The sequence below is a fragment of the Sceloporus occidentalis genome, unplaced genomic scaffold (genome assembly GCF_023333645.1).
Source record: "Sceloporus occidentalis isolate IW3139 unplaced genomic scaffold, rSceOcc1.0.p SCAF_176, whole genome shotgun sequence".
Classification (NCBI taxonomy): Eukaryota; Metazoa; Chordata; class Lepidosauria; order Squamata; family Phrynosomatidae; genus Sceloporus; species Sceloporus occidentalis.
The window spans coordinates 61,997-75,000 of NW_028317156.1; positions in this window are offsets into that span (position 1 = coordinate 61,997).

The window sequence follows — 13,004 nt, forward strand, 5'->3', positions numbered from 1 at the left end:
GTCAAACAAATAAATCCTACCATCAAAACGTAACTCTTATTAGTAAGTGTAACGTATGAGATCAATACAAAGTATCTAAACAGTGTCAGTGACCGCTCAACATAGAGACTCCTAACGACAGACACTATGTATAACTATTCACCCTATCGCTCCTCCCTACATCCCAGACCGCCTACATCTAATAAAGTTACTCTCCCATAGTGACATTCTCCGTATCAGATGATATAGACGGTGCCCTAATCTGTCAGTCTGTCTCGCCTACAAACATCCTAGGACTGCCTGCATCAAAGAGAAAAAAGAAAAATAAATGCAGCATATTGCATCATTCCATCCAGGAGCGGGGCTCCCCACTTCTGCATCACATATCAAAAGAAGTACCAACGCTTATCATCGCGTGGCTGATAATGCCCTAAACAGAGCATCAATAGCCCGTACCTGATGATATTTTAAATGACAGATCAGTCAGGAAATCATGATGGTTTATGTCCTGCCCCAACTCATGTATTCCACTTCCTCACAGAGTCATTATGTACCAATTTCATAATAATGATATACTTGCACTAGATCTTTATGTATAGTTACAGGTAAAATGTATATATCCCATTTGGCACATATAGATGTACCGCAGCCACGGAGACCCCCCAAAAGGAAACCAGGAGGAGCAATAATTATAAATACGGGGGAAAAAATAAATAAAAATTGTGTTTATCACATATTACCACAAAATTGGATGTGTATATTTATATTATTCAATGAATGGAGCAAACGAAAAACCCTCATTCAGCCCTTTGGGGGAGAGGGTCTGTAACTACCAAAAACACTCACTCCTTAGTAATTTCACATTAATATCGCTTTTTCATGGTGATTGTTTGATCTTTTCAATAGCTACGATGCTTTTCATGACGGGAGACTGGGGTGTCCCTCGTATCTCTAACCGAATCGAGCCCTCTTATCCCGAGTTCTCTAAAAGTTTTCCCAATGTATTTTGTCCCACAAGCTCAATCGGTCATGTATATAACACCTACCCTACGCCAATCTATGAAGGACCTGATTCCAAAAGTTTTTAAACCCGTCGTGTCTTTAAAACAGTGAGTTGGCTTAATATATTGGCAGACTCTACATCTCCCGCGTTTGTACATGCCCTCAGGCTTATTTCTAAGCCAAATCGAGGAATTAGGAGCCCAAGACTCTAAGACTGCATTAAAGAAACAGTTATTAATCTTATCTTAATGGGTATGTTCTAACCCTGAGAATCTGCCCATTCACCCCGAAACTCTGAGACTGGGGAACATCCGTGAGAATCTGCCCATTCACCCCGAAACTCTGAGACTGGGGAACATCCGTGAGAATCTGCCCATTCACCCCGAAACTCTGAGACTGGGGAACATCCGTGAGAATCTGCCCATTCATCCTGAGAATCTGAGATGGATTAAGAACAGAAACCTGCCCATTTCCCACCAGAGTCTGAGACTTGGGCAAAAACCCTTAGAATCTGCACATTCACCCTGAGACTGGGATAAAAACCCTGAGAATCTGCCCATTTCACTCCAGTACGCTTAGACTGTTGTCAAAAACCTCTAGAATCTGCCCATTCACCCCGAGACTGACACTGGGGTATAAAACCCAGACACTCTGCCCATTTAGAACACCCTTAGAATCTGCCCTTTCACTCTTAGATTCAGAGGATGGGGTTAAAATCCTGAGAAACTGCCCATTAAACCCGATACCCTGGCAGGTGGGGAAAAACCTTCAGAATCATCATATTCACCCCAAGACCCTGATACTCATGTAAATAACCTGAAGTAACAATCCTGAGAATCTTCCCATTTACTTCAAAACCTTAAAGCCACCAGAGAGGAGAGGAGAGGTTATTTGTGTTCTCGTTTTGTTCTGATTTGTTTTCTTCGTTAATTCTCCTTCTATCGGAGGGGAAGGAGTAGCGACTTCTATTTAGCAATTGATCTATTTTTTTTCCTAACACAACTACAAAAACTCCATAATGCATCCTTTTCAATGATTTCTTTTTTTATTTTTAATCTCTAAAATACCAGTATTTTTTTTTTTCTTTTCCTGAAGGGGTGGTAGATAAGTGGAACAGCCTCCTAGCAGGAGTATCTTGAAGTGGACTCCATCATTAGGTCTGGCCTCGGCTTTGGGAATCCCATTGGTGGCCTCTTCTGGTAATAAGCCACCTCCGCATTTACTCTGTTCTCTGCTAGGTGGACTGTGACGTTTGTAGTAATTACGGGTACTGGCTACACAGCGCAGGGATCAGAAACGATCCGCGAGAGAGCAGAAAGTTCAACATGACTAAGCAAGGACTGGATTATGATGGCAATGTGAGTAATTCCTCCCCGTTTCAACAGAGGGGTGACTTTATTTTAGTGGGTGTAGTTGAGGTTACTTATGTAACTGGGTGAGATATTTAGAAGCAGATTAATTCTGTTATCTAATAAGTGGGACTGTTGGCAGCTATGTTTTGAAACCAGGGTTTAACCCTTAAATGTCTCGGACACAACTTGGTGGAAGAAGTGAAGAATAACTAAATGTCGGGTCAATAAACAAATGAAGTTCCGTGTTACGCAATCACAGCGGCCACATCACCCCGGAAGATACGTTACCTTTTACATAATGTTACAGAATCGACCAATCACATCTTCCGTCATATAGTGTTTTTCCCTTGATGTATACCAGTGTTCATATCTATATGTTTTTATTCTATAGGGTGACTATTTCCGGCTTTGGGTTCCCGAATTGCAGAAGATAGAGGGTGGGGATGTACACCCTCCCTGGGCACTGAGTAACGGGCAACTTGCGCATGCTGAGGTGTCTCTTGGGAAACCTATCCGTTTCCAGTTGTAATGGCGCAAGAATGGAGCAGACACATCAACCAGAAGCCCGTAAGTTACACCATTATTAAACCGTTTTATATATATATATCCAATGGCGAGTAGTACCCCGGGCTTCAGCAAAATAAAGTAACGGGAAAAGATTATTGGAGGGAAGTAGGGTGGTTGATAAGTGGATCGGCCTTCCAGCAGAAGTGGTAGATGTGAGATAATTTCAGAGTGCATGGGATAGGCATATGGGAACTGAATCTAACACCAGGCCAACGACTGATTAAGGTTGAATCTTTACCGCAAGAGAAACGGACGGATAGATGGAATCCATGGAGGCCTCTGTGTGAAAGCTCAGTAGAAGCCAGACCACTTTATTAGCTCCCCACCCACCCGAGTACCAAGCGATGTGAAGTTTGGATGAATTTAGTTACAAAGGTAGTGGTTTCCGGTTTATAAAGTAGATGGGAATGTTAAGGCAGATCTGTCACAAACTTCTTTTCCTATTCTCAGAATCTGCATGATTATTCCTCCCCATTGCGTTATCTCTTCCCTTTTGTTAAGGTGGTTTCTAGGCAACATAACTTTTACAGACAAACCGAAAACGGAAACCTTTTCTAATTAGATGATGTGTCCAATATGACTTCTTTTATCTTCCCTGTCCGGTTGAATTAACTGGACAGGGAATGATTAATAATCATAGTCTCAGTGCATATGTCCCAAGTGTCCCTGGGTGTAGGTACAGTCCCTCTTTCCTTTCTGCCTATTTCTGCAGAATATGTATTTGCCTCCTAACCCCCCCCCCCACACACACACTCCCTGGCTTGCAGTAGATCTGTTTGGCTGAACACATCTCCTACCCTCCCCAGCCTCATGAAATACTCACCGCCAGTCAGAGCCCCCCTGGGACCATCTCTGGAGCTAACGGGACCCTGCGTGCGCATACACAGAATGATGCCCACGGGGGGGGCCAGCATGGGCTATAGTGGGCCTTGACTGTTGTGCGGAGGAGGGGTAGGCTTTTTTGGCGGGAATTTCGGGGGTGGAGTTAGGGGAAGATTATATAAGTGCCTGCTTTCCCGGGCTCAGGAACCATTTTTGTGGTTAGCTTACCTGGTTGCGTGTCTGTGCGCTGCTGGACTTTGCTGTCTGTCTCCCTTTGCTTTTCTCTTTCTTCTGGCTTTGCTTCTCTCTCTCCCCCCCCTGTTGTCTTTTTACCACCCCTGCAGGTTGGCGGATGGACCGGGACATGGAGGAGCTGCTCGCCGGCGTGAGGAAGGCTGCGTTGGAGCGTGGATCTGCATGGCTGAGGGAGCAGCTGGGATCTGCGCTGGAGCCGGTTCGAGGGTCTGGAAGGCCGGTGAGGAGGACCCGTCCGCCTCGTCGTTTGAGCCCTGGTGAGGAGGAGAGGCCCGGCGACATTCGTGGTGCGGCCTCCGGTGCCGGACCAGGCCGGAGCACCGGAGTTTCCCGGGACGGCGGCCGGGATTCGGAGCGGAGGAGGCGGCGTCCGCCGCGGAAGGCAGAATCCGGACGGCAGACGGCTGAGGGACGTTCAGGAGGTGGTGAGGACCCCAGCCGGAGCCCGGGCAGGGAGCCAGCTCGCTCCCCGGACGGAGGATCCAGCGGCCGGAGCGGCGGGAGGTGGTGCAGCCGTGCTGGGCCTCCGGGTCCTAGCAGAGGCCCGGACCAGGTGTCGTCCGGTGCAGAGTCCCCCGATCAGGAGGCAGGGAGGAAGAGGAGCAGGATGGACGGCCGGGTGCGGCCTGCTTCGCGGCCTACACGTGCTGGGAGGAGTGGATCAGCTGTCAGGCAAGTACCCGGGGCAGCAGGGGGTGCTGGACCGTGCTCCGCTGTTGGGGGGGGCCCGGGTGCTGTTGCAGGGGGGGTCCCGTGCGGGGTCCCCCTTTTCTCAGGGGTCGTTAGGGGGGTGGGTTCTGTTAGGGGGTCGGCGGGCAGGTCTGTTTCCCCTGTGGGTAGTGTAGTTGGGCCTTGGCAGCTTCGCGGTGCGTCGGGTTCTCCCTCTGGTTCGGTGGGGGCCAGGGGTGTTGGGCCGGCGGGGGGTTCTCCTGGGTCCATAGCCAGCGGTCGGGGGTCTGTGCGGTCTGGTGAGGCGTCGGGGGTTGGGGTTCGCCGTCGCTCCTGTAGTCGGTCGAGCGGCGTATCTGGCCGTTCTAGGCGGGTTAGGCGTTCTCGTTCTCCGTCGCGTCGTAGTCGGTCTGCTCGTGGTTCTTCTCGCGTTAGGGGGGGTTCTCGGTGTTCTGGTCGGGTGGTGCGGGGCCGTTCTCCTGTTCGTAGGGGGGGGTCGGATGGGGGTCGTCGGGTTTCTCGTGATGGGGCTTCCGGTGTGCAGGCTTTGGGGGTTGTTTCGTCGGGGCGGCGGGTTAGGTCGTCTGGTTCGCGGTCTTTGGCTGCACATTCCCGGTGTTTTTCTGCTTCCAGGAGTCAGCGGGATGCTGGGGTTCAACAGATGCCGGATTTGCAGCCTGGGACTGCGGCTTCGGTAGCAGCCACTCCACAGGTTCCCTCGACGTCCACTCAGGATTCTACGGCCCAGCGGTTCGGTGCAGCCGGGGGATCGGTTGGTGAGTGTCTTTTGCAATTGATAAGTGCGTTGCCCGGGGCGCCTGTGGGTAGTGGGTCGGTTCGGGGTTTGTTGCAAGGGCTGCAGTTTTTGGTGGAGGCGTGTGGGCAAGGGGCCAATTTGGCCTCGGGGGTTCAGGGTGCGTGGGTGCCAGGTTCTCCGGTGGCAGGTGGTGCTGGGGAGCGTTTGGCGGGGGAGGTTCCCTCGCCAGTAGGGCCCGTTGTGGAGGTTGCGGGGGCGTCTGCTGAGGTTGCGGTCAGTGAGGTTGTGGTTGATAAGGGGTCCTTGGCCGGGGCAGTGCCGGATTCGGCGCGGCAGACGGCGTATGTCTCTTTCGCGGGTCCTTTAGGGGTGCATTTGAAGGCGGAGGTAAAAGAGAAGATTTGGAAGGGGGAGTATGTGGAGTTATTTTCTTTACTTCCTCTGGAGTAGTCTCTGGACACGAAGGAGGATGAAAAGAAGGATAGTAAGAAGGAGGATGAGGAGGAGAAAAAGAGAAAGAAGTGGAGGAAAATTCCTAAAACCTTCGGAAATTGGCTGCGGGCCTTTTGTATTTTGGCGAGCGTTATCGAGGAGAAATCCCCTGATAAGTGCTCTTCTTTATTTTGTTATGTCGATGGCATATGGGAGGCTTACAGGGTGTACGGGGGTTGGGCGTGGTGGCGTTATGACGAGCAGTTTCGTCAGCGCTTGGCGGCCAATCCGGGGATGCGGTGGGACCAGATGGACCTCCCGCTGTGGTTAAAGTTGATGATGGCGCAGAAGGCGTCGCCCTTTCCTGGGGGGGCCGGCGGGGGTTCCCAGGGAGCTTTGTCGGCCGCGCATAAAAAAGGCATATGCTGGCTGTTTAACGACAGCCAGTGCAAGTGGGGTGCCTCGTGCAGGTTTAAACATGAGTGCTCCGGATGTGGGGGTAATCACAGCCTGTCCAAGTGCTTTAAGCGCGCCAAGGCAGGTGCAGGCTCGGGTCAGTCTGGGTCAAAAGGGGAGATCGCCGGTGAACCGCGACGTGATGCTGCCGTGGCTAAGCCGTTACGGTAGGCGGGCGGATGCAGCGTTTCTGGACGCTGGGTTCGCACAGGGGTTTCGTACCCCTTTTGTACCGCGGGCTTCACGGATATTGCGGCGTAATTTGAAGTCTGTGTCGGCGTATCCTGAGGTGGTGCGGGAGAAATTGGGCAAGGAGGTCCGGTTGGGCCGTATGGCGGGTCCGTTCGGGGACCCACCGTTGCTTGGTTTTCGTGTGTCCCCCTTGGGGGTTGTCCCGAAGCGGGAGGTGGGCAAGTTTCGCCTTATTCACCATCTGTCGTACCCGAAGGGTTCCTCTGTTAATGACGACATTGATAGGGAGCTGTGCTCGGTTTCGTACACTTCGTTCGATAGGGCGGTGGATTTGGTGCGGGAAGCGGGGCCCGGGGCGCTGATGGCAAAGGCGGACATTGAGTCCGCTTTCCGGCTACTGCCGATTCATCCGGAGTGCCATCATCTGTTGGGTTGTTGGTTTGACGGGGCGTTTTATGTTGATCTGTGCCTTCCAATGGGCTGTTCCATTTCCTGCGCCTATTTTGAGAAATTCAGTTCTTTTGTGGAGTGGGTCGTGAGTGAGGAGGCAGGTTGTCGTTCTTTAGTTCATTATTTGGATGACTTCCTGTGTGTGGGGCCAGGGGATTCGGATGGGTGTTTGCGCTTGTTGCGCACGTTACAGGTGGTGGCTGCGTCTTTTGGCATTCCCTTGGCCCCCGATAAGACTGAGGGCCCATCTTCTTGTTTGTGTTTCCTGGGGCTGGAAATCGATTCGGTCCTTGGTGTGTGCCGGCTTCCGGCTGATAAGTTAGCTGCGCTGTCGGCGGTTGTGCGGGAGGTGCGGTCTGCTCAGAAGGTTACGTTGCGGGTACTGCAATCGTTGTTGGGGCGCCTTAATTTTGCTTGTCGGGTTATTCCGGTTGGTCGGGTGTTTTTTCGTTCGTTATCCAGGGCTACGGCTGGGGTTCGGGCCGCTCATCATAGGATTCGAGTGTCTCAGGCGATGCGGGCTGATTTGGCTGTGTGGGAAGTGTTTTTGGCCCGGTTTAATGGGACGGTGTTTTTTCAGTGTGCTATGGTGTCGGCGGATTCCTTGGAGTTGTACACGGATTCCTCGGGCAGTGTGGGTTTTGGGGCTTATTTTGGGGGTCAGTGGTGTGCTGAGCGGTGGCCTGCGGCTTGGCTTGCTAGTCCGCTCATTAGGAATCTGGCTTTTCTGGAGTTGTTTCCGTTGGTGGTGGCTCTGACGCTTTGGGGGTGGCGGATGCGTAATCGCAGAGTTGTGTTTTATTCTGATAATTTGGCGGTTGTTCATTCAGTTAACAGATTGTCGGCTGCTTCAGTTCCGGTGGTTAAGTTGCTGCGGTGGTTTGTTTTGTTGTGTATGGAATTGAATGTGTTGTTTAAGGCTGAGCATGTTCCTGGGTATCTGAATGTCATTGCTGACTCTCTTTCTCGCTTTCAGTGGGATCGGTTTCGGCGGGAAGCTCCTGGGGCGGACGCCGTGGGCTTCCAGTGCCCGGAGGTGATGTGGCAGCTCGGGACCGCTTGCTTGCGGGATGGGTGAAGTCGTCATTGGCGCCTGCGACGTGGGCGGCTTATGATAAGGTTTGGCAGGAGTGGGACCGGTTGGTGAGTTGTGTGGGTTTGGTGGAGGGGGATGGCGCTCGTTTGGATGTTTTGTTATGGTATCTGACCGGGTTGGCTTTGGAGGGTGCTTCTCCCTCTAAGGTGGATAAGGTTTTGGCAGCTTTGGCCTTTTTGTTTAAGCTGCAGGGTTGGGCTGATGTGACGAAGCATTTTGTGGTTCGACAGGTCTTGAAGGGGATTAAGAGGGGGCGGCGGGTTCCTGATGCTAGGCGTCCGTTGTCTGCGGGGCTGCTTCGTCGGTTGTTTGGGGTGCTGCAAGGGGTTTGTTTTGACGGTTTTGAAGTGCTTTTGTTTCAGGCTGCTTTTGCTTTGGCCTTTTTCGGTGCTTTTCGGGTGTCGGAATTGGTGAGTCCCAGTAAGTCTGTGCAGGGTGGTTTGGCTTCGCGGGATGTCACGTGTGAGGGTGATTCTGTGGTTGTCTGGTTGAGGTCTTCTAAGACGGATGTGTTGGGGCGAGGCAAGCAGGTACGGTTGTATGCTCTGCCTGGGGATGTCATTTGCCCTGTGCAGTGTGTGCGGCATTATTGGGATGTTCGGCCTGCTGGTGGGGTGTCGTTTTTGGTTCATCGGGATTTATCACCGGTGTCTCGATTTCAGTTCTTGCGTGTGATGAGGCTGGGGCTTGGTAAGCTTGGGTTGGCGTCGGCTGCATTTGGGACACATTCGTTCCGGATCGGGGCTGCTACGGAGGCGGCACGTTTGGGGTTGGATGATGGAGTCATCCGGAGGATTGGTCAGTGGGAGTCGGCTTGTTTTCGGAGGTATATCAGGCCGTTGCGGTTGGTGAGTTGATTGTGGCTTGTTTGGTGGGTTTGGTTGTTCCTTTCCTCTGCTCGTTATGTTTTTTCTGTTTTGCTTTGCAGGGCCTCGTTTCATCGTGTGGATCATCGGCCACTCCTTTGTGTACTGGGCCCGACGGAGAGCCGCAGTTAGGCGCAACGGCGTGCAGCTGGGCTTCCCCATGGACTTGGTGCATGTGAGGTGGTTTGGGATACGAGGCATGGTGTGGGATGGAGTGTTGTTGGAGGTGGTGAAGTATTTGAGGTTGGGTTTCCGGCCCTCGGTGGTGGTTATCCACGCTGGGGGTAATGATATGGGGGCTACGCCTCAGCGCGAGCTCGTGTGGAAGATGAAGCGTGATGTTGAGCGCTTGTTGGAGTTGGTGCCTGGCTTGTTGTTGGTGTGGTCGGAAATGATTCCGAGACGCAATTGGCGTCATGCGAGGGATAGGGCGGCTATGGAGCGTAGCCGCGGTAAAGTTAATAAGTTGATGGCGAGTTTTGTGCGCCGGCATCGCGGGGTGGTGGTTCGCCATGTTGCGTTGGAGGAATTTTGCCCCAGTTTGTTTAGTGGCGATGGGGTGCACCTGTCTGATTTAGGGCTCGATTTCTTTACTTTGGCTATCGCGGAGGGGATAGAAAAGGCCTTGTTTTTTCTTGGGGGGGGAGCCCATCCGGCTTAAGGTCTCAAGGGATGGGCTCTTGGCGGCAGCTTGCCAGGTATCCAGGGGGTTAATGTGGTGGTAAGTGAATGGTTGGTAACATCTGGTGGTAGGTTCTTGGCTGTCAGTGCTGGGAACCAGTGGCGTCGGCAGGGGGGGGCCAGAGGGGGCCATGGCCCCCCCTAAATCATGCTGTGCCCCCCGGTGTGCCCCCCCAATTGAAACGCCGTCTTTTTTTTTTTTTTTTAATAGATCCGGAGGAGAGAGAGAGAGGCGCCGAGCGGTCGCTGAGGAATAAGTTCTCAGCGACCGTTCGGCGCCTCTCACTCTTTTCCGCGACCGCGAGGCCTCTGCCTTGGTCGCAGTGCCGGCATTTCAAGCCGAGCGCCGGTATATGATGTCATATCCGGCGCTCAGCAATGAAGCCGCGCACACTGCGGCAGAACCAGGAAGACAGAGACCTCGCGATCCCGCCGCTGGACTTCTACAAGCCCAAGGTAAGTGAACTTCAAAGGGGGGGGAGGAGGGTAGAAAGTTAGGAGGGGGTTAGAGAGTGAAAAGAGGTAGATAGGAAGTGAGAAGAGGTAGATAGGGATACATTGGGAGGGAGAGAGGGGGTAGATAGGATAGATTGGGAGGGAGAGAGGGGGTAGATAGGATAGATTGGGAGGGAGAGAGGGGGTAGATAGGATAGATTGGGAGGGAGAGAGGGGGTAGATAGGATAGATTGGGAGGGAGAGGGGGTAGTTAGGATAGATTGGGAGGGAGAGGGGGTAGTTAGGATAGATTGGGAGGGAGAGGGGGTAGTTAGGATAGATTGGGAGGGAGAGGGGGTAGTTAGGATAGATTGGGAGGGAGAGGGGGTAGTTAGGATAGTTTGGGAGGGAGAGGGAGATATTAACATATATTGGCAGCAGGGGCTAATATTAATATGAATTGGCAGCAGGGTCTAGTATTTATATTCATATTGGCAGCAGGGTCTAGTATTTATATATATATCGGCAGCAGGGGCTAATATTAATATATATTGGCTGCAGGGGCTAAGTTTGTATATATATTGGCTGCAGGGACTAATAATATATATTGGCAGTAGGGGCTAATATTAATATATACTGGTAGCAGGGTCAAATATTAATATATATCGGCAGCAGGGTATAATTTTTATGTATATCGGCAGCAGGGTATAATATAAGTATATATCCGCAGCAGGGGCTAATATCAATATATATCCGCAGCAGGGGTTAATATTAATATATATCAGAAGCAGGGTGTAATATTTCTATATATTGTCATCAGCAGGGGCTAATATTAAAGAATGAGAAATAACTGCCTAACGTGTGTGTGTGTATATATATATATATATATATATATATATATATATATATATAGTGTATATGTACCGTTTTATAATTGGCCCCCATACTTTGGTTCCTGGCCCCCCATGTGCCCCCCCTAAATATGAAAGCTGGAGACGCCACTGCTGGGAACCTCAGGTCAGGGTGGGGGCATCTCGGTATGTCCCTTCCTTAAGTGGTATTTGGTTATGCTACCTGGATTACTTGGCAAGCTTGAGTGTTTATTGTAAATATTTACATGTTGGTGTTTGAGTCATTGTCCTTGTTAACCCCTTCAATCCCGGAGAAATTTTGCCATTTTTGCGCTATGTCGGTTCAGCGATGATTCTCTTTTACTGTGAATAGTGTACCCATATAAACTATATATTGTTTTTTCAAGGAGAGATAGAGCTTTCTTTTGATACCATAGTTGGATGATTAGCTGAAAATTTAGAATTAGAAATTTAGTAAAAAGTAGCAAGAATTAGAAAAAAAAATCTGTGTTTTTTTCATTTTCCCTCTGAATCCTCACAAAATTAGGTAAAAAGACAGAAAATTCCATCCAGATTTATCCATTTAGGTGTCCTGTAGATGTCGATGTGCCCAAAGTGCCCGTTCCCGGCCGCCTAAGTTGATCGCGGCCGGCCGGCAGTTTTGCTCTAAGTCCCCGTTTTTGGCAGGTCAAGTTGCTTGAGAAACCCTGGAAGTCAATGAGGTCGGATTTGCCGGCCGCATCCGACCCTCGCTCCATCGAAGTCGGCATGCCTGGCCGGATTTTCCCGGTGGTGACGTGGAACTCCGTCCCGGTTCGCCAGGGACGTCAGGCACCCTCCGCCGGATATATAGGGAAGCTGCTGCTTGTTCCAGAGAGCCGGCTCCCAACGACCTCGCGAAGCCCAGCCCGGGTGCCGGCCAGGTCCCGGCCCCGGCCGGTAGACCTCCGAAGGTCCCGCCCTGGGCTCCACGGACCTCGTGACGCCCGGCCCGGGTGCCGCACCGGCGGTCCAACCCGACCAAGTCCCGGGCCGGGTCCCGGGAAGAGCACCATGGGGCAGACCCCCGAGGGTCACGCCAGGGGCTCCACGGACCTCGGGGTGCCCAGCCCGGGTGCAGCACCGGCGGTCCAACCCGCCCAAGTCCCGGGCCGGGTCCCGGGAACACCACCATGGGTCAGACCCCCGAGGGTCCCGCCAGGGGCTCCCCGGACCTCGGGAGGACCAGCCCGGGTGCCGCACCGGCGGTCCAACCCGCCCAAGTCCCGGGCCGCGTCCCGGGAAGAGCACCATGGGGCAGACCCCCGAGGGTCCCGCCAGGGGCTCCCCGGACCTCGGGAGGACCAGCCCGGGTGCCGCACCGGCGGTCCAACCCGCCCAAGTCCCGGGCCGGGTCCCGGGAAGAGCACCAGGGGGCAGACCCCCGAGGGTCCCGCCAGGGGCTCCCCGGACCTCGGGGTGCCCAGCCCGGGTGCCGCACCGGCGGTCCAACCCGCCCAAGTCCCGGGCCGGGTCCCGGGAAGAGCACCATGGGGCAGACCCCCGAGGGTCACGCCAGGGGCTCCCCGGACCTCGGGAGGACCAGCCCGGGTGCCGCACCGGCGGTCCAACCCGCCCAAGTCCCGGGCCGGGTCCCGGGAAGACCACCAGGGGGCAGACCCCCGAGGGTCACGCCAGGGGCTCCCCGGACCTCGGGGTGCCCAGCCCGGGTGCAGCACCGGCGGTCCAACCCGCCCAAGTCCCGGGCCGGGTCCCGGGAAGAGCACCTAAGGCAGACCCCCGAGGGTCCCGCCAGGGGCTCCCCGGACCTCGGGGTGCCCAGCCCGGGTGCAGCACCGGCGGTCCAACCCGCCCAAGTCCCGGGCCGGGTCCCGGGAAGACCACCATGGGGCAGACCCCCGAGGGTCCCGCCAGGGGCTCCCCGGACCTCGGGGTGCCCAGCCCGTGTGCCGCACCGGCGGTCCTACCCGCCCCGGTAGTTGCTCGCGGCCGTCCGGCGTTTTCGCTCTAAGTCCCCGTTTCCGGCAGGCCAAGTTGCTTGGAAAACCCTGGAAGTCGATGGGGTGGATGTATAGATATGTCTATAGAGCTGTGGGCATGGAGCCGTAGATGTAGGGATGTAGATGTATAGATATAGACGTG